The sequence below is a fragment of the Melozone crissalis genome, unplaced genomic scaffold (genome assembly GCF_028551555.1).
Source record: "Melozone crissalis strain CALT ecotype California unplaced genomic scaffold, PUWL_Pcris_2 ptg000066l_1, whole genome shotgun sequence".
Classification (NCBI taxonomy): Eukaryota; Metazoa; Chordata; class Aves; order Passeriformes; family Passerellidae; genus Melozone; species Melozone crissalis.
In genome coordinates this window covers 1,248,161-1,268,064 of record NW_026535844.1, presented here as the reverse complement: position 1 = coordinate 1,268,064, position 19,904 = coordinate 1,248,161, and the positions used below count along the sequence as shown (strand labels likewise).

The 19,904-nt window shown below is 54.1% G+C and overlaps 2 pseudogenes; one reads left to right on the top strand and one right to left on the bottom strand.

Annotated features, from left to right (window-relative positions):
* The window catches only part of LOC128945526 (zinc finger protein 418-like), a 41,314-nt pseudogene extending 36,665 nt beyond the window's left edge, over positions 1–4,649 (bottom strand).
* The window catches only part of LOC128945551 (uncharacterized), a 1,882,792-nt pseudogene that overhangs the window by 1,215,652 nt on the left and 647,236 nt on the right, over positions 1–19,904 (top strand).

Below are 19,904 nucleotides of genomic sequence, written 5' to 3'. Positions count from 1 at the left end.
TTCTGGTCCTCTCCTTATGTCCCCGCCTCCTCTTCCTCCCGCCTCTCCCTCCCCGGTTCAATCGCTCCTCCCGCTCCTCGTTCCTCATCCGCCTCCTTCCCCTCTCCTCTCTCACGTCCCCCGCCCCTTCCTCCTCCTCCTCCCGCTCCCCCCGGGCCCAGCCCCCACCCTTTGTCCCCCTCCCTTTGCCCAAATCCGTCCCATCGCCCCCCCCAAACCTCTCCCCACCGCCCCCCAATAAACGTCCCCGGGCCCAACTGGGAAGCTTTATTGGGAGCACTGGGAGCAGGCACTGGGCGGGGGCAGAGCGCCAGCGGGGCTGGGGGGGACACGGGACCCCCCCAAAATCAGCGGAGCGGGGACGGAGCAGGGGGTCCTGGCCGGGCCCGAGCCCATGGGGAGGGGCTGCGGCCGCCGCCGGCTCAGGAGCTCTGTGGGCAGAGAAAAGGGGGTGACACCGGGCTGGGGGCCCCGGCGGGAGCGCACACGCTCCGCCACGGCGGGGACGCCACCCCCGGCACCCGCCCTGACCTTCTTGCGCAGGGAGAAGCCGAGCCCCAGCGCCAGGAAGACCAAGCCTAAGACGAAGCCCCCGATGCCCGTCAGCATCTTGCTGCGGGCAGCGTCCGGCGGCATCTCTGGGGGGTCCACAGGGCTCAGCACCCCCAAAACCTCTCACCGACACCCCGAGCCCATCCCAGCGCCCTTCCTGTGGCCCCCAGCCCAGCCAGGACCCTCTGAAACCTCCCCCCGATCCCTTTTTGTCCTGCCCAGGAGCCACCAAAGCCCCTCCCGTCCCTCTCAGCATCACACAGCCCCCTCCCAGGTGCCCCCAGCGCCCCAGGACCCCCAAAGCCTCTCGCAGTCCCTTGGCAGCCCCAGCAGGACTCAGCCAGAGCCCTCCCAGGCTGTGCCCAGCACAACCGAGCTCATGGCAAGCCCCGCTGTCCTATCGCCGATCTCCTTCCAGCCCCTCGGGGCTCACTGCAATCCCTCCCTGTCACACCCAGCACCCCCAAACTCCCTCCCAGTGCCCACCAGGATCCCTCCAACCCCATCCCACCCACCCCAGCATCCCCCAAACCCCTTCCCAGCCCTTGTCCAGCCTCCAGCCCCTCTCCCAGCTCCAGCCCGGCTCTCTCCAGCTCCCTCCCAGTGGCTCCCAGCACAGCCCAGTGGCTCTGCCAGCGCCCCCAGGGGCTCCCCCGTACCCCAGTGCCGCCTCAGAGGCTGCTCCAGGCTGACGTGCTCCACCTGGCAGCTGTAGCTGAGCCCGTGCCGGGGCGGCGTTTCCAGCAGCACCAGCAGCTGGTAGCTCCAGTCCCCGTTGGGGACCACGTCGGTGGCCACCACGTGCTCTGAGAGCTCCTGCTGGCCCTGGAACCACCTCACCTGGATGGCAGCAGGGTAGAAATCCATCACGGAGCAGAGCAGGCGGCCAGGGCCGGGCTGGGAGCTCGAGGGGGGCACCAGCGAGATGGACACGCTGGGGGGCACTGGGAGAGAGAGCGAGAGAGAGAGCGGGGACACACTGGGATCAGCTGGGGGACACTGGGAGAGAGAGGGGAGAGCTGGGTTGGGCTGGAGAGGGACTGGGAAGGACTGGGAGGGTCTGGGGACGGACTGGGAGGTTCTTGGAATGGATGTGGTGGGAATTGAATGGACTGAGATCAAAAGGAAGGGACTAGGGAGTGACCGGGAATACATTGGGAGCGACTTGGGATGGACTAGGAGGGACTGGGTGGGACTGGGAATTGACTAGCATGGACTGGGAGGGAATGGCAATGGAGTGCGATTGGACTGGGAAGGACTTGGTGGGATTGCGGTGTCCTGAGAGAGGTGGGAGGGGATGGGGGGGCACTGGGATAGAGGCTGGAGGTCTGGGAGTGAACTGGGAATTGACTTGGAGGGCCTGGATGAGGCGGTGAGGGACTGGGAGGGACTGGGAGTAAATGGAAATGGACAGGGAATGGACTGGAGAAATGCGTGGAGATGAGGGGTCCTGGGATTGAGGACGGTGCTCAGGGAAAGAACATGGAATGAACTGGGAATGACCTGAGTAGGAGTGGGAGGGGCGGAGTAGGTACTGAGAGGGACTGGGAATGAGTTGGAGGGACTGGGGCAGCACTGGGAGGAACTGGGAATGAAGTGCGCGGCACTGCGAGGCCGAGTCCGGCGCGGGGCACTCGGCGCTGCGGGTCTGCCTAGTAACAGATGAGTAATTTTAAATACGAGTTCTGATTGGCTGAAAAGCGTAAGCTTTACGCGTCGCTGAAATGGACGCGCGGGGGGGGGGCACTGGGAGGGACTGGGGGAGACAAGGGGCCCCGGAGATGGGCACAATAAGGGCTGAAGGCTCTGGGGCGATTCCCAGAGAGGTTTTGAGAGGCTCCAAGGTCATTGGCAGGGCAGGGCCCGAGGGAACAAGCTCTGGCCCGCGCTCACCTTGGCGCCTCACGCTGAATGGGCGGAACACCTCGTAGTTGTGCCGGCAGAGCCTGTCCACCTCACCCCGATAAAAGTCCAGCGCAGCCGAGTCATTGTTGGAGCGCTCTGCTTTCGTCTCCCCAGCGGGGGTGAACCCCACAAAGTGCCCCACGTCGCTGTCGAACACGAAGTACTGCACTCGGTTGTAGATTTGCCTCTGCACGTACTTCACCTTCTCCGTGCCGTTAATGAAGTGACACTCGTGCGTTACCATCTCCTGGAACACCCCTGTGTGCGCGGGACACAGCTCTGGGTTGTCACCCCAGCCTCCCCCAGAAGCACCCCCAGAACTCCAGGGACCACCCCGGTGTGATAGAAAGGGACAGGCGCTGCGGAAGATCTCGCGATGTAACGGAAAGGCAGGACCCTCAGTTTCCCCCTTAGATAAGACCATCTGCTTCCCATAGATAAGAAACTAACATAGGAAGGTAGCCTCCCTTAACAAAAATACCAGTAATTTTCCATCCCCTACCCAGTAACTGTCCACCCCTTACTAACCATAGATGGTAAAGACAGACCCATGTTGACGTAGAGACCCCTCAGACTATAAAAACCCAAGAGATGAGATAATAAACGCCTTTTGACCGTCCATCACATTGATGTCTGCGTGTGTCATTGGCCCGAGCGGCCCAGGAGAGTTGGGCCGCCGTGCTGATCCTTAGAACCAGGTCGCCTGCCTTGCTCCAGAAGGCAACACCCCGGATCCCCACTCCGCACCCCCTGTGCCCCACGGCCGCCATGGGACCCTCCTGCCCGCGCCGCCTCTTCCTCTTTGCCACCCTTCCCCCATTTCCTCTTTCACGTCCTCTCCCCTCCCACCTCCTGCCGCTCCCAAATCACTTTTGGGGTCCCATTTCCCCATTTTCCCACAAATCCCCCAATCCCCAGCCCCCTCCCGCTCAGTTTTGTGGTCCCCCCCTCCCCTTTTCCCGCCCTCCTCACCCTCTCCCACCCTCTCCCACCCCTCCCTCCCCTCCCCCCACCCCTCCCCTCCCGCTCTCCCTTTGGGGGAGTCCCCTCCTCCTCCCCCTCCATTCCGGGCTCCCCCCTTCGCCCCCTTTTCCCCCTTCTCCCCCCCTGTCCCAGCGCCTCCCGCCCCCCGCTCACCCGAGAGCTCCGCGCCCGCAGCCGGGGGGGCTCCCAGCATCACCAGTGTCACCAGCAGGGCCCCAGCTGCCGCCCCTCGCCCCATGGCCGGGGCCGAGCAGCAGCCCCAAAGCAGCCGCGCTGCGCTGGGAGCGCCAGTCCGGAGCAGGGCGGGCTCGGCAGCGCCGCGCGCTCTCATTGGCTGCCGCCGCTTCTGGGCAGCGACCGGCCACGGGCTCTGCCCGACAACCGATGAGGCAATCCAACGCCCCGAGCTCTCATTGGCTAAGCCGCCTCCTGCCTGCGCTACCATTGGCTGAGGCCTTTCCGGGACGCTGCAGCCCCGGGCTGGGGGTATTTTGGGGAGGGGGAACCTTGGGGCGCTGGGCAGGTGGGAGCTCAGGTGAGCGCAGCAATGCGTGCCCAGGTGCGCGGCATCTCAGGGGTGTCGGTGGCGAGTGGTGACGCTGGCCCGATGCCAGGCACCCCCAGAGCCGCTCTGTCCCTGCCCTCCGCAGCCGCACAGGGACAGAAAATGGAACCGAGGGTTCCTGGCTGGGGACAAGGACCGGGAGAGATCCCTCAGCAAATCCCGCACGGGCACAACAGACCCGGCCTGGGCTCACGGAGGGAATTTATTATCAACCAAATCACAGCAGCACAAGGAGAAGGGAAAGAAATCTTTCCAACACCTTCCCCTCACCCAACACAGATCAGCCAGAACAGGGGTCACCAGGGCTCTGCCCAACGGGGGTCACTGGGGATCATCCAGCGCAGATCCTCCCATGGGGGATGGAGCTGGAGCAGCGCACGAAGCTCTTCCCACACTCGGGACACTCGCAGGGCCCCTCCCTGGTGTGGAAGTGCTGGTGAGTGATGATCTCTGAATCCCACCTGAAGCTCTTCTGACATTCCAAGCACTCCTAGGGCCATTCCCCAGTGTGGATCTTGTGGTGCTTGCTGAGGTCGGAGGTCCCACTGAAGCTCTTCCCACATTCCCCACACTCCCAGGGCCTTTCCCCAGTGTGGATGTTCAGGTGTTCCATCAGGGTGGAGCTGGAGCTGAAACCCTTCCCACATTCCAAGCACTTGTGGGGCTTCTCTCTGCCATGAGGCTTCTCCACCAGCTCTGAGCTCTGGCTGCATCTCCGGCCGCCTTCCTGGCTCAGGGCGGCTCTTTCCTCCTCACACCTCCCTGGGCTGGGTTTGCAGCCCCTCCTTGTGAGGGATCTCTGGGGCTTTTCCTCCTCCTCCATCCGGCCACAGCTTGGGAATGACAAACCCTGTTTTGGGGGAAACCAAGGTGGGAGCGCCTTGGAGTAGAGGCTCCTCCTGGCAAGGTCCATCTCTGGAACTCAGCAGGAGTCTTGTGTCCATGAAAAGCTCCACACATCAAGATTCAGCCCGAAAAAACTCTCCCAGGAATTCCCTATTGCTGATCTCTCCACTTTTGGGGTTCCAGAGATTTCCTTTCCTTGGGATCATGGGGGTCCAATGGTTCCAGGGGGTTCTTCATTCTCCAGCGTCCTGCTTAGGGATGATCCAGGGGCTTTTGGGGGTCCATGGGGTCCTTTCTACCCTGATGCTCTACTTTGAGATCCCAGGGATTCCAGGGGTCCCTCCTCTCCAGGCTTCCCCCCTTTCCAGTCTGCCGGGGTCCCCCAGCTCTGGGATCGCCCCTCTCTGCTCTCCCCACTCTGGGGGTCCCAGGAGTTCCCCTCCTCTGCTCTCCCAGGGGTCCCCAGGACCAATGTCCTCCCCTGCCCATACTGGGCAATGACCACGTGGGCCCCCAAAGATCCCCCAAGGGGCTCAGCTCTGGGGTCCTGTGAGATCCAAGCCTACACACACAGAGGAAAAAACCTCCCAGGGACACCAGAGGATATTTGGGGCTCAAATCCACAATCTGCAAGCTCCAAACACACCCCAATAAAAAACCTTCTCGGGGACCCTCTGATGGATTTGGGACGAGCTCCCCCTCTCCGCTCACCTGCAGGACGAGCTGGGGGCAATGGTCCCGTGGCTGCGGCCACAGGGGACACTGGAACCTCCCGTTCCTCCTGTTCCTGCTCCTGCTCCTCCTCTTCCTGCTCCTCCTTTTCCTCTCTCCCTCCTCCTCCTCCTCCTCCTTCCTAATCCCACCTCATCCCCAGTTCCTGCCTTCTGTGTATTTAGAGTGGAGAACCTTGCTTGTTTTTAGAACCAGAACAAAGATCCCAGATGGAACAAGGCTCGCTGCTTTTAGTCAGAAGCATCAGTGACTAAAGGTCACGTTTCCTTTGGTTTGGCACCGTCCTTGTTCCTCCTCAGTGTTCAGGCTGGGCTGTGGGGTGTCCTTGTTTGCTGCATTTTCCGAGTTCCTCTTGCACCCTTTGGGCCATGGGTTGTGCCCTGGGAGGATTCTTTGTGCTCCTTTGTGACACAGGAGAACCTTCCAGGCGGTTTCTGCGTGAGCTGCTGCTGGGATGTCACAGGAACAGCGCCACGTCCCCGTGGTGTTCCCGTTGCTGTGGGACACGGAGTCCTCAGTGCCCAGAGTGGCTCTGGGCTCGTTGCCGGAGGATCCTCCTGCCCGAGGCATTCCCAGCAGCCAGCCCAGCCCTGACGGGTGTCCTTCTGTGCTTGCAGGGCTCCAGGCTGCAGACGTGTGCAGCGCAGCCAAAATGATGCAGCACGTGGCTGCTGCAGTTTACACTTTGTACTCTGTGGCTTATTCGGGGTATTTTTTGACCCACTTGGCACGTAAGTCGAGGTTTTCCCTCCCTGCAGCATCTGTGGCTTTGGGCTTGCTGTGTGCTTTCTGTTCTTCCTCTGGAGCTGAGTTGACTTTGGAACCAAATTGCCATGAAGACACCATTGCTATGGGAGAGCTCCTGCCAGCAGCTGCAGCTGAAAAAGTGTGTGTCTGCAGCCAGTGGGGCGTGCACAGCATCTGCAATGAGCCCTGGGGGGTTCTGTTCCCTCAAGCAGGGAGTCTGTGCCAGCAGAGCCTGGAACTCCCTCCCTTTGCTGCTCCAGCCAAGAACTGACCCAGCCCAGTATTTTGTGCTGCTCTCTTGCTTGCTGTGGGAAGGGACTGTGGCTCCTGGAAGGATGCTGTGAAAGCAAAATGCTCTCTCGGGGTTGCCTTGCTCCGTGGCATTTCCCACCACAGGCAGTTTTTCTCCTAACAGCATCTGGTTCATGTTCCCTCTCCCATTGCAGGGCACCTCATGTCTGGATTCCGAGCAGCTCCTCCTTCGGTGAGTGGGAAAGGAACCTTTGATGTTTGGAATTGTGTGGCAAGTTGTGAGCTTGGCATGTGGCAGCCGAGTGCCAGCCTGGGAGGCTGAAGGAAAGTTCCTGTCAGTGCCTGCAGCAGCAGCAGCAGCAGCAAAGGGATCCCCGGCAGTTTTCTCCTTTTCTGCTGAAGAGCTCTTGAAGAGCTGCAGGTCTGGCTTTGGAGGCAGAGGATTGCTTGCTGGCTTTAGCCATGGTGGAATATCGAATTCCTAACAATCCCTGGCAATGTTGACTTTAGCCCATTGTTAGTTGGAACAGCTCTGAACCCAATTTCTGCTCAGTGATGCTGGATGTGCAGCAGAGGATAAATAAGGTGATAACTGAGATAGAACTTCCCGTCCCTCACGCTGCCGTCTGTCCATAGGGCACAAAAGCAGCACCAGCACCTCCTGGGGCTCCCTCTGCTTCCAAAGAGGAGGAAGACAGCAGTGAGCTTCCCGCTGCTCTGGGGGACGATGGTGAACTTCCCTCAGTGCCGGGAGATGACAGTGAACTTCCCGCTGCTCTGGGAGATGAGGGCGAACATGCCGCGGTGTGGGAATGCAACGGCGAGGCTCCCGCGGGGTGGGACAAGGACAGGGGACATCTCCCAGCGTGGGACGAGGACGGTGGATGTGCCCTGGTGTGGGACCAGAATGGCCAAGCTCCCACGGAATGGGATGAGGATGGAGGACATCTCCCAGTGTGGGATGAGGATGGAGGACATCCTGTGTCTTGGGAAGAAGAGAGTGAACATCTCCCAGCATGGGAAGTGGACAGCGAACATCCCCTGCCTTGGAAAGATGATGGAGAAGCTGCAGAATTTTGTGAAGAGGATGGAGAAGCTGCAGCATTTTGGGAAAAGCATGGAGAAGCTCCCTCTGCTTGGGAAGAGGACAATGAAGCTCCCTCCGCTGTGGGATCCTGGGCTGAACATTCTGACAGCAGCACAGCCCTGCAGCCAGAGGGGAGAGGGGAGTGGTGCCTGATGCAGCTGAGTACGTCTGCTCTGTTCCTGGGTGCCAGAGCAGGTGCTGTGTGTGTGTCTGGGCATCAGCTGCACCCAGGGTTGCTCTGCAGCTGAATGTCACAGAGCCATTTATTGTCCTTCCCCAGCTGACACCAAGGGGCTCACAGCCCCAGGGAGCGGGGCTGGTTCTGGCTCTGCTGCAAGGCGGGCTCTCACTCTGGGAGGGAGCGTCTTCCACGTTTTTTCTTTCAGGGAACACCGTGAGCGAGGCGGAGCCTGCCCAGAAATACCTGGAAGTGGAGCAGATTGGCGAAGGGTAAGTGCACGGCAGCTGCTTCTGCACAAGCAGGGCTGGGGGTTGTGCTGGTGCAGGATCAAGTGAGAGGTCAGAGGAGCCCAAAGCACCTTCAGACACTGGGCTACCATCCTGCTGTCTCTCAGTCCTGATCAGAATTGATAACTGTGGTCAGAAGGCGCCATCAAAGGCCCCTGAGGCTGGCAGTGTCCTGCCTGCAGCAAGGAGCAGAACCTGGAAGATCTTCTGTCCCTGGAAATGGATTGCCTAAAAGAGCAACTCACCATCTGGTGACTCTCAGAAAACAGTTCTCAAGAAGATTTCTTTCAAATATTTTCTTTCAAAAAATATCCACCAGTCAGGATTATCAACCTAATGGTTTAGAAACAGTAACCAGAGATGAACCAATAAGTGCTCTATTCTAGCACAGGTAACAGACCCCATACATTCAGTAACAGACACAGAGCTGATGCACTCTGGGGGAAAATGCATCACCTGCCTGATGGCAGGGCCCTTGTGGATCCTGCAGGTCTTAGGCAGGAAATGGAAAAGGATGAAATGCATTCTTTTCCAGTTCTTTAGACATCCATTTCTCCTCCTAGCTTTGGAACTAAAGTAATTCAGCGTGGACATTTGGGATTTGCTCCAGCCCAATTCCTTCCTGTTGGGTCTCAGTTTTCTCTTGCACACCTTGCATGGCAGAGGGCTGGTGGCTGCTTTGCTGGTGATGGAAGGGTCGATGCACCCAGGTGTTTGTGAATGCTGCAGGCAGCAGAGATCTCCTGTCTGGCCTGGCTTTCACTGCCAGGGCCTAAAGCGCTGCTCCTTTCTTCTCTGCTCTTTTGTCTCCAGGGCTTTCGGAACCGTTTACAAAGGACTCGACAGAGCCCCTGGAGGAGAGGTCAGTGCCAACACGTCCAGCACAGGTGGCAGCTCTGCAAGGCTTTCCCCTCCGCTGGGAGCTGTGGCTGCAGCTCTGGGGGCCAGCAGAGCTTTCCTGCCCAGGCTGCTCCTCTGAAGGCAGAGCAGTGTCAGCCTGCAGAGCACAGCTGGGACAGACTTGGTCCTTCTCAAGTGCCCAAGGAATGCAAGGAGGGCAGCGGTGTCTGTCAGAGCAGGACACGCTGGCTTGGTCTTCATATCTAAAAGTGTGAATGCATCAGCTGCTGGAGACTGAGGCCCCATTAATCTTCATCCCAGCCTCAGACAGGAACATTATTTAGCAGTTTTTCCATCCTGCCTTTCATCTTCAAAGGGAACCTCAAGCCCTAATTAGGGAGAGATCCTGCTTGGGCTCAGTTCGGGGTTTTAGTCCAAGTTCAGCTGTTCAAAGAGAGAGGGAGAGAAATGAGAAGATGGATGTCCAGGGCAAAGCTCTCTCCTAAATCCTGCAGTTGTGTTTGGGTCTGGTGTCAGTGACAGCCTGTGACAGGGATCACCTGAGCAATGGATGTGTGTTTGCTTTGTTGTGCAATCCCAAACAGAGCAGTTGGATCTGAAATCATGACCAAATCCCATAGAATTGCTAAAGGGTTCCTGGCTGTTTTGCTCTGTTTTCACAGAACCAGAATTACCTCCTGCTTGAAAAATGTGTTTGAATAATAATAATAATGAGAGTGTTGAGGCCATTTGAGAAGACTGTAGGTGCAGAGAATGTAGTTAGAGCTTTGAGGCTGACAGCTGAGGGACCATTTCTGCAGAGCTTGCAAGGCCAAATGTCTCTGGCCATGTGTCCTGTAAGCAGCCCCCAGCTGGCAGAGCAATGGGCTGTGGGAATGGCCCTTGCTGAGCTCTGGTGTCCCATCCCAAGGCAGTTGGGCACAGCCCGGCTCCGTCGCTCCAAAAAGACTCGCTCCGTGTTTGCTGTGGCCTCCTGCCACAACCTCCTGCAGTTAAAGGCTGCAATGTCCCTTCATCAAGAAAATGAGTCTCAGAGGGCAGAACAGGGAACAAGCTGTGAATGAGATCCTGCTCCTGAGGGACAAGAAGAACCCCAACATTGTCAACTCTTTGGAGAGGTGAGTGCTTCAGCTCTTATCCCGTGCCCGGGCCCTGCGTTAACCTTTCCTGGCATCTGGAGTCTGTAGCCTGTTTTGAAAATACCTGACCCAGCCACATCTTCCCAAAACAACTGCCTGGCAGTTCACTCCCTCCATGTGCTTTTGTTGCTTTGCTTTGGTTTTTCCTATAAGTTCCTCCCCGTTTGATGTCTCTCCCAACAAGTGCTGATAAACCACAGCAGAAATTATTTCCCTTGGCTTCTTCTTCCCAGCCCTTTTCCATTGCTACAGATGCCAGGAAGATCAGGTTCTTGTTTCCAGAAATGCCTCATTTGCCCAGTTTTCACTGGCCTTGCCTGTTTCTGAAGGGACTTTCTGAAAGGTTTTCTGACTGCTTTTGTCCCAAGTGCTGCACGGCCTCCTCCCCTGGATAACCCTGGCAGTTGTGTTGCCTTGTTCTGCAGGGAATGGTGGAACTGATGAGTTCAGAAGCTGAACCAGCTGGGGCCAAGGGTTGTGGTTCCACACTGATCTGGGCTGTTGCTAAACTGCATTTTTCACCTGCTTGCCATCTAAGGCCTCTCCTTTCTCACAGGTGTCTCCTTCTCCTTTAGACTGTGCAGATTCCAAGGGCTGTGCAGCCTGGCAGGAATGTCTCTCCATCTGATTCTGTCCTCACTGACAAGTGACCTGGAAGCAAAACTCCACTCCAGGCTTTTCCATGGGGGAATTGAGCTCTGCACCTTCATCTCCATGCCATTGCTTTCCTCTTCCAGCTTCCTTGTTGATGGAGATCTCTGGCTGGTGATGGAATACATGGATGGAGGAACTTTGCAGGATGTTGTCAGACAGACACGCATGGCTGAAGGAGAGATGGCAGCTGTCAGTCGGGAGGTGAGGGATCCTGCTTGTCACTCCATGGCTGGGACACGACGATCCTTCCAAACAGGGCATGAGAGCAGGAGTGGCTCCATGCTCAGGGCTTTGTTTCTGTGTTGTTTTTATGAGCTGGAGAAGAAAGAGCCTCTGCAGTGAACAGCCTGCCATCATCACTGCACTTCTGCTCTGTTCTTGTTCTCTCTCCTGCTGTTGTGGTACTCTCTGTCTGGTTTGGACTTGATTTGCTGTTCTCAGCTTTGCCTTGAACCGTTTGCCTGGAGCTTGTGTGCACTGCACTCCTGGCCTGTCACAACAAAGCTGCTGCTGGCAGAATTCTAAACTGTCCTTTCTTGTGTGATATATTCCGGCCATTGGTTTTGCCCTTGTGTTTCTTGTTGTTATGTTTGCCCAATTATCCCATCATAAAAAAAACCAAACAATATTTGAGATAGCAGCAATTTTAATTGAATAGTATAGAAAATATATATCGACAATATAATTTGATTAAAAATAATGGATAATTCATTTCAAATAATAGTGCAAAAGCAAAAGATAACCACAGGGTACGGAGTGCAGGGCTCTTGGACCCTTGCCACCTCACACACAAGCTTGCCAAGTGAAGATTCCCCCCTTATATGTCATGTGTCAATGCCATCTCCTCCCTTTTTCAATTCATCACATTTTTACCTCTGCCCTCTATTGGAATATGAATCCCAATATCACCAGGTAGATTGTGCCTGGGCCCGTCTGACCCCTGCTGCTGGGCCAAAGGCGGCCACTGTGGTGTTTCACCCCAGAGACACCTTTAGCTTGCTGGATGCGGCAGCAGGCAGTGAACAAGTCCAGGCTTGTAGAAACCCACTTTATCTCAGGTGGGAAGGCTTCAGGTGATGGTGAGGAGGAATGGAGACGGATTCTGCCGGAGGGTTAATATCCAGAGTCTTATTCCATGGTCACAGAGGTCTGAATCACAGGTAACAGCTCCAACAGAATGCCAACCGCATGGCCTGATTGACCTTTTAAGCTTCGGGGGGAGGGAAGGGACAGGTGAGCCACCAACAAGGTGGGAGGGGCAGGGTCTCAGGGGAGGATGACACCCAGACAGGCCAATGACCTCTGGGCATAGGGGCATCTTTTGAACCTGACCAACCACACGACGGCTCTGCTGGAATGCCAAGACTGACTGACAGCCCAGCAGGGGGAAAGGGGGGCGGGGGAAGATGGCACACCTGAAGGACTAGGATAGGTAAAACAGGAAATTGTAACACACTGCAACATCTCCCCCTAGTTTTGTTTAAAAAGAAAGGGACTGGGTTTGTGATGAAATTGGTTCCTCCTCTACAGGAGGGGGAGATGGGCTTGAAATTAACTTGAGAACCATGCATTTGATTAATCCAAAAACAATGCTAACAACTACAATAACAATAACTAAAATAAACAGTACTAAAACACAGTTTTCAGCATAGATCCCAACCAGCCCGAGAGTCCCCAGCCTTTGAACAGTCCATTCAGCCTGTCATCAGTTTCTCTGCTGATGTCCGAGAGCTTTTGCCAAGGTAGTCCATACGTGCTTTGGGCTGAAGGACTATGCAGGAGATCACAGGTGGGATGATCACGAGTAGGACGAGAAGCAGGCTCGGTCTCATGGCATCTCGAGACTACACACGAACAGTGGGATCTAAACTGTTACAAGGAACTTGAGACAAACATATATTACAAACTATTCCAGATAGGAGGCTTAAATGGAATTTCCTCCAGAGAACGTGTGTGGCGTTTCCTTCTCCAGGCAGCATGAGCAACCTGGGGCGCTTCTGTAGATTTCTCTGAGACCTTGGGAACATAGGGCTTTACCCATTTGGAAAGAACCCACTTTAAACCAGAGGGGGTGGACACACAGGCGTATCCACGTCCCCAGGTAACCAATTTGTAAGGTCCCACCGTTTTCCAAGTCTCAGGGTCCTTTACTAAAACCAGGGGTTTTTCTTTCATCAACCTATGACTGTTCACCCCAAAGTGGCGTAGGATGGGTGGGTTCAGGCTGTCAAAGGAACAATTCAGAAAACTGATTGTGAATAGCGCCCTGCATAACCGTATGTGGGGAGGTTCCACCTTCAGAACCTATTGTTGCTGGTCCAGGACTCTTTTAATATCACGGTGAGTTCTTTCTACAATGGCTTGACCTGTAGGGGAGTAGGGGATGCCAGTTTTGTGCTCTACTCCCCATTACTGCAGGAAGCTCCCCAATTCCTTGGATTTAAAAACAGGCCCATTATCAGTTTTCAGCTCCTTGGGGATGCCCATAAAAGATAAAGCCTGTAAGAGGTGCTTAATGGCATCAATAGATGATTCTCCTGTGTGGGCAGAAGCATAGACCGCTCCAGAAAAGGTATCTACACTAACGTGAACATATTTCTGCTGTCCAAAAGACTGTATGTGTGTTACATCTGTTTGCCACAGTTCACAACTGTTCAGTCCCCTTGGGTTTGCTCCCGTACTCACTGTAGGGAGTGCATGTTGTTGGCAATTTGGGCATGTGCCCGCAATCGCTTTGGCCTGTTCTCGAGTGATGTTAAACTGACAAACCAGGCCAGGTGCATTTTGGTGGAAAAGCTGGTGGCTGATTTTTGCCTGTTCAAAAACATTTGGGAGAGTGGCCATCACTGCAGGTGCAGCGAGAGCATCTGCCCTTCTGTTGCCTGTCTCTTTCTCGGCTGTTTTTATGGCCTGGAAAGGCTCGGGATGGCCTTGGACAGCCCGTGCTCCAAAGGACGAAAAGAGTCTTCAGGTTTTCTTGGTCTTCAGTGTTTATTAGTTTTTTATCTACAAGATTTTCTCTCGGCCCAACAGAGGTCTGCACAGCAAGCCAGCCATGAGCACACTGAGGGCCCCGGGGCGGTCACTTATCTTTATACTCAAAACTACGTATACGATATTTACCTATTTTCCCCAATACCTTTCACCCTTATGTTCTCGTGTTCTCGCGTTCGGAATGGCTTCATGTGTCGCGCTGACACCCACTTCAGACCTCGATCTGTGGAAACACAAGCGAAACCCTTGCCCCAAGTGATTAGTTTGAAAGGACCCTCTATTTGTCCTGTCTCTGGGTTTCTGATCAAAACTAAAGGATTTTCCCTTAGCTTTGCTTGTGCGCTGTTTAGAAAATGCCTCACGATTGGTGGATTAGGTTCTGAGGATGAACTGTTTAGGAAATTCAACACATACAGTGCCTTATTTAATTTCATGTGAGGTGTTGCCTCTGGCTCACCCCTTCTTTGTCTGTCCAGAAGGGATTTCAGGGTGTGATGTGTTCTTTCAATGATTGCCTGACCTGTGGGCGAATGTGGAATACCAAACGTATGTTTGACACCCCATCTTTTCAGGAATTTGTCAAGCACCCTGCCTGTATACGTTGGGCCATTATCTGTTTTTATCTCCTGAGGCACACCTAATGATGCGAATGCTTGCAGAAAATGTCGACAAGCATGGTCTGCTGTTTCCCCTGCATGTGCTGAAGCAAAGACTGCACCTGAGAATGTATCTACAGAAACATGAACATTTTTGAGCCTCCCAAAGGATGGATATTTCGTGACATCAGCTTGCCACAATTGAAGACTTTGCAGTCCCCGCGGATTGATTGCTCCTGTAGAAGAAGGTGGCTGCACAAGCTGACAGTCTGGACAAGCACTAATGATCTCCCTCGCCTGACTCTTTGTGAGACGAAAGGACTCCATCAGCGATTGTGCATTCTGATGAAAGAACGCATGACTTAATCTTGCCTGCTCAAAAATGTCTGGCAGTGTTTGCGAAATGGGCATTGTCAACCTGTCCGCCCAAGCCTTCCCTTCCGCTAAAAACCCCGGAAGTGTTGTGTGCGCTCTGATGTGCGTGATAAAATATTCTCTTTCCCTGCTCTCTAGCAATATTTTCAAGCTCGTCAGATATGAGTATAAAACCTCATTACTGACTTCTTTCAAGAGCGAACCCTCCAATCTCTTGACCACACCCGCAACATATGCGGAATCTGTGACCAGATTGAGGGGTTGTTTGAACAACTGAAATACTCGGACAACGGCTGCCAACTCCACAATTTGTGGAGAGCCCTGAACCATCTTCACGTCTGATTCCCAATCCCCTGTCGTTGAGTTTCTCCACGTGATCACCGACTTGTGTGTCTTCCCTGAGCCATCCGTGAACACTGTGATCCCGTCCAAAGGTTCTTCATTTATTCTTGGTTTTGCTCCGTAACATATTTGTGATTCTAATATTCTATGCTGTGGAAAATGGACTGTGCAAGTTCCTGGGAAAGCTAACAACGCAATTAATAAGTCTTTTGATTGTTGCATTGCCCAATCGAAATAGTCTTGCTTCAGAGGTAATCTGATGACTGAGAATTCTCGTCCTGCCATTGTCAGCAACCTTGTTCTCGCCTTTATGATGATTTGTGCTGCCATCTCTAAATCTGTGAGAATTTTTTGAGGGCCTGTGTGGTAGGAAAACCCACTCTGATTATCAAAGAGTCCTTTTGTGACTCATCCCATTGGAAGATCAAACCATGGAACTGTGCTTTCTTCCCCAGCACTGCCAACTGAAAAGGCAACATTGGAACAAATCGATGTGCCTGCCTTTTCTGTATCGCGTCTGTGACTTTCTCTAACTCTTTCTTCGCTTCTGGCGTGAGTGTCCTGGGAGACCGAATGTCTGTGTCTCCTCTCAAAAGATCGAGCAACACTGGAATGTCGCTATTTGTGATTCCCAAAACTGGCCTCATCCAGTTGATTTCTCCCAAAAGCTGTTGTAAATCATGCAAATTGTTGATCTTAGTGCTGATCTCCATTTTCTGAGGTTTTATTGTTCTCTCTGAAATTTTCCACCCTAGATATTTCCAAGGCGCAACCTCCTGAATCTTCGAAATGCTGATTTCCAGACCTGCCTTTTGCACCTCTGCAATCACGCAGTCATGAGCTTCTTGCAGCTCCTGTTGTGTTGACGCTGCAATGAGCAAATCATCCATGCAATGAATGATCTTCACCTTCAGAAATTTCTTCCGCGCCGGTGCCAAAGCTCGTGCCACGTACCATTGACAGATCGTCGGAGAATTTTTTAGGCCTTGTGGAAGTACGACGCAATTGTACCACTGCAGAGGCATTTCCTTGTTGATACTCGGAACTGAAAAGGCAAATCTCGGAGCATCATCTGGATGGAGTGGAATACTGAAAAAACAGTCCTTGAGGTCAATGACCACAAGCGGCCAATCTCTGGGAATCATTGAGACAGATGGAAGTCCCAGCTGAAGTACTCCCATGTCTTCTATGACTTCGTTGATCTTCCTGAGATCATGTAACAACCTCCATTTGCCCGATAGCTTTTTCTTGATAACAAACACTGGAGAGTTCCAAGGGCTGTCTGTTGGCTTGATGTGTCCCTTCTGCAATTGTTCTTGGACCAGGTCTTTCAAAGCACTCAATTTTTTCCGCTCAAGGGGCCACTGATCCACCCAAACTGGATCATCTGTTTTCCATGTCAACCTCAATGTGGCGAGTGCCGCAGTGACCCCTATTAAAAATCCACTTCGATCTTCGCGCCCCATTGTGCCAAAAGGTCTCGACCCCAGACTGTGATCGGCTTTTGGACGACAAAAGGACGAATGATCGCCGTCTTGTCTCCTGGTCCCGTGACAACGACGGAATTCTCACTTTGCAGACACAGAGATGCTCCCCCGATGCCTGAGAGAGAACCCAAGGGCGGGACCAAGCTCCAATTGCGTGGCCAAAAGATGTACGATATTACCGTTACATCCGCCCCTGTGTCGAGCATAGCTCTGATTGCTATCGTCCTGTCTCCACATGTCAATTGGCACGTGAGCGTGGGTCGATCTCGACCTATGTGCTTCACCCATGTTGTGTGTACTTCAACATGTTCCTTCATAGGGAAACCTTCTTCGTCAAAGATTGACATGACTTCTCCAACTGCGTGTGGCGGCAAGGCGAAAGCTCTCGCAACCACAGTGTTTTCCGGTACAGTCAATGGTGGACAAAGCGCTCTTGCCAAAACTGTTAATTCTGTATTTTTGTCTGCTGCGACAACCGTAGGATAAACAGTGAGTCCAAGAATACTGCATTTGTCTTGCCCAACTATCAAGAAATCTTGCTTTTTGTATTAATCTCCGCGGATACCCGTTGGTATCTCCATATGATTTTCATCTAGAAAGCATACTAGTTTTGAAGCTGCCAACGCACACTGTGCCCCTGGTGGGAGGAGGTCTGGGTCACTATGGAATCGACTGAGGGTTTTGCTGAGGGCATCTGCTTGTTGCTCACTGATGATTGCCCTGTCTGCTCTTGTGTCACCGCCAGTACTTGTGTCTGAGCGCGCTGGCGATTTACGGCCGCGCTCCTTTTCTCATTTCCCGGATACGGTAATGGATTTCCGTCCACATCTGTCTGGGAATAACATTCTTTCACAGAGTGTCTTCCTTTTCCGCACCGCGCACAAATTGGCCTTTCCGCTTTTTGTGTTGGCACTGGTGTATGTGTTCATGGACAATTCTTTCTCATGTGCCCAAACTCCCCACATTTGTAGCACTGTCCTCCTGGGGGATTGCCCTTCTTCTGCATCGTTGCAAGAATTTTGTTGATGTTCTCGTCCTGTTGATGGAGTATTTTTTCCAGCATCTTTTCTAATGTCTTGTCTTCTGATTGTCTCTCAGAGTGTCCCTTTATCTGTTCTTCCCATTCCTCTCTTAATTCGTTCTTCACAATCGATGCGACATGCTGAGGTGTCCCCACCTTGTTGCATGCCTCCACCATCTCTGCCAAGGATGGCCGTCCTGGCATGGCACTAATGACCCGTTGACAATCCGGGTTGGCACTGCCGAAAGCCAAGCTCTCCAAGAGAGGCCTCTTCGCTTCTTCAATCGTCACCTGTCGATCCACGGCTTGCATGAGTCGATCGATGAACGACATGAATGGCTCTGTGGGACCTTGCCTGATGCAAGAGAACGGAACATCCGGAGCTCCTGTCGGTGTAATCTGCATGATTGCCATTTGTGCTGCTTCTTTGATGTCACTTAACACTCTTCGTGGAAGCCGCACTGCTTGTTCCCCTGGGTTGTCATCTGGAGGATCCCCTGCTAACTGCGCTTCTGTGAGGTTTGCGTTTGGCCCACCTTGATATCTATTCCGCAATTCAGAAAGATACTTTCTCCACCTTTTTTCCCAGACGAGACTCTGTGTGTCAGTGAGAATCATTGCCACAATACTTCGAATATCATATGGCGTGAGGTCATACATGGTGAATGTCCCTCTTAATAGTTGTTTGTAATATTGTGAGTCCAGCCCAAAAGTTTGAGCCGCCTTCCCTAAGTCTTTGAGTGTCTCATGACCCATCCTCTCCCATCTTGGATTCTGTCCCTGGGCATCATATGTCACTGGCATTGTCAAATCTCCTGAACCCGGAAATAAATGCTTGTCTTTTGCCAATGCTTTTCTGATGCGCTTCCAATCCATCGTCTTCGCCGGCTGTTGAAATTCCTCCTCTTGAGACTCCATTGGGATTTGCATGAATAACGGTGTTGTGGATGTCATCGGTGATTCATCGTACCTCATTTTTCGCCTTGAGGTTTTTGGCCTCGCTCCTAAATCCGAAAAGGAAACTCGAGGATCCTGTTGGTATTTCTTTTTTGCTGTATCAAATGAATGCAAGAAGCTTTTTGCTGCTTCTGCTGCTGACAGTATCCATGCCGGAACACCTTCCGATGCTGTGATCCGTATGACATCTTCTCCTTGTTGCTGTGCTTCATCTGAGCTTTCATCGTCTTCGCGAAATCTCGAAGTTGAAGGATAATCCATTTGTTGTGTTATCATTGTCTTCTTAGAAGTACTCCTTTTTGTATAATGTTGGAAAAAATTGCTGCATTGTTGCAGTCTCGCCACGAGATGGCGCTGTGGCTCCACCGAACAGATCCGGCATGTCATGCACTTCTGTCATCCCCCCACGAGGTGGCGCTGTCACCGGACTCCGTGGCAAGGATGACGGAATGAACTCGACTGCTCCTCTTCCGGCCGACTGCCGTGTCTGCGATCTCGTTTGAGACCGAGTCTGCATGGCTTTTAACTCAGCTGAAAATGGAGCTCGAACACCAGAACGTCTCCCTTGAAGGGAAGAGACTTGGACTCCGAGGGTTTTGATTAAAGGCACCGAGTCTGGAGAGGGGGTGGAGCCCCGGGATGTGGAACCCGGAGCAAGGCCCCTCCTCGCCCAAGACGTCACAGGGGACCGGGCCTGCCTCCGCCCGCGCTCTGCTCTCCGCGCATGCGTGCTTTCCGAGCCACTCCCTGTCTCTCCCGAGCTAACGTAACTCTCTCCCCCTCGTTCCGCCTCCGAAATCTCCTCCCCTCGGTCTGTCCCCGACTCTCTCTCCTCCTCCTCTGACGCTGTGTCCACTCCCCCCACCGGTGTGCGCAACCCGCCCCCCGCCAGCATCTGGGCCCGCTCCGCGATCCGAGCCGACCTCCGCACCGGATCTGATGTCACAACCGCGCGCCTCCTGCGTCTCTCTACGGTGGCCCTTTGGGGCTGTGCAGCTTCCCCCAATTCGCCGCCCATGTCTAACACCCCTGCGCTGGTTTGTGACTCCCCCCTCCGGGTGTTTGCGAGTTCTGCCCTCCACGCGCGTCTCTGGCACCGTGCCGGCCGGAGCGGCTGCCGCTCCTGGCGTTGTGCTGACAAAAGCCGCACCGGAACTCACGTCTCCCGTTACCTCCTTACCTGCGCCCCCCGCCTGCACCTGCACCACCGCAGCCTGGCCGTCCTGTTCTGCCGCCGCCGCGTCGCCGTGCCCGCCGCGATAAAGCGCTTCTCCTGACCCCTTTTCTCCCCCTAGGTCCCCCCTTTCTGATCTCGCGTCTGAGTCGGATCCTGAATCCCC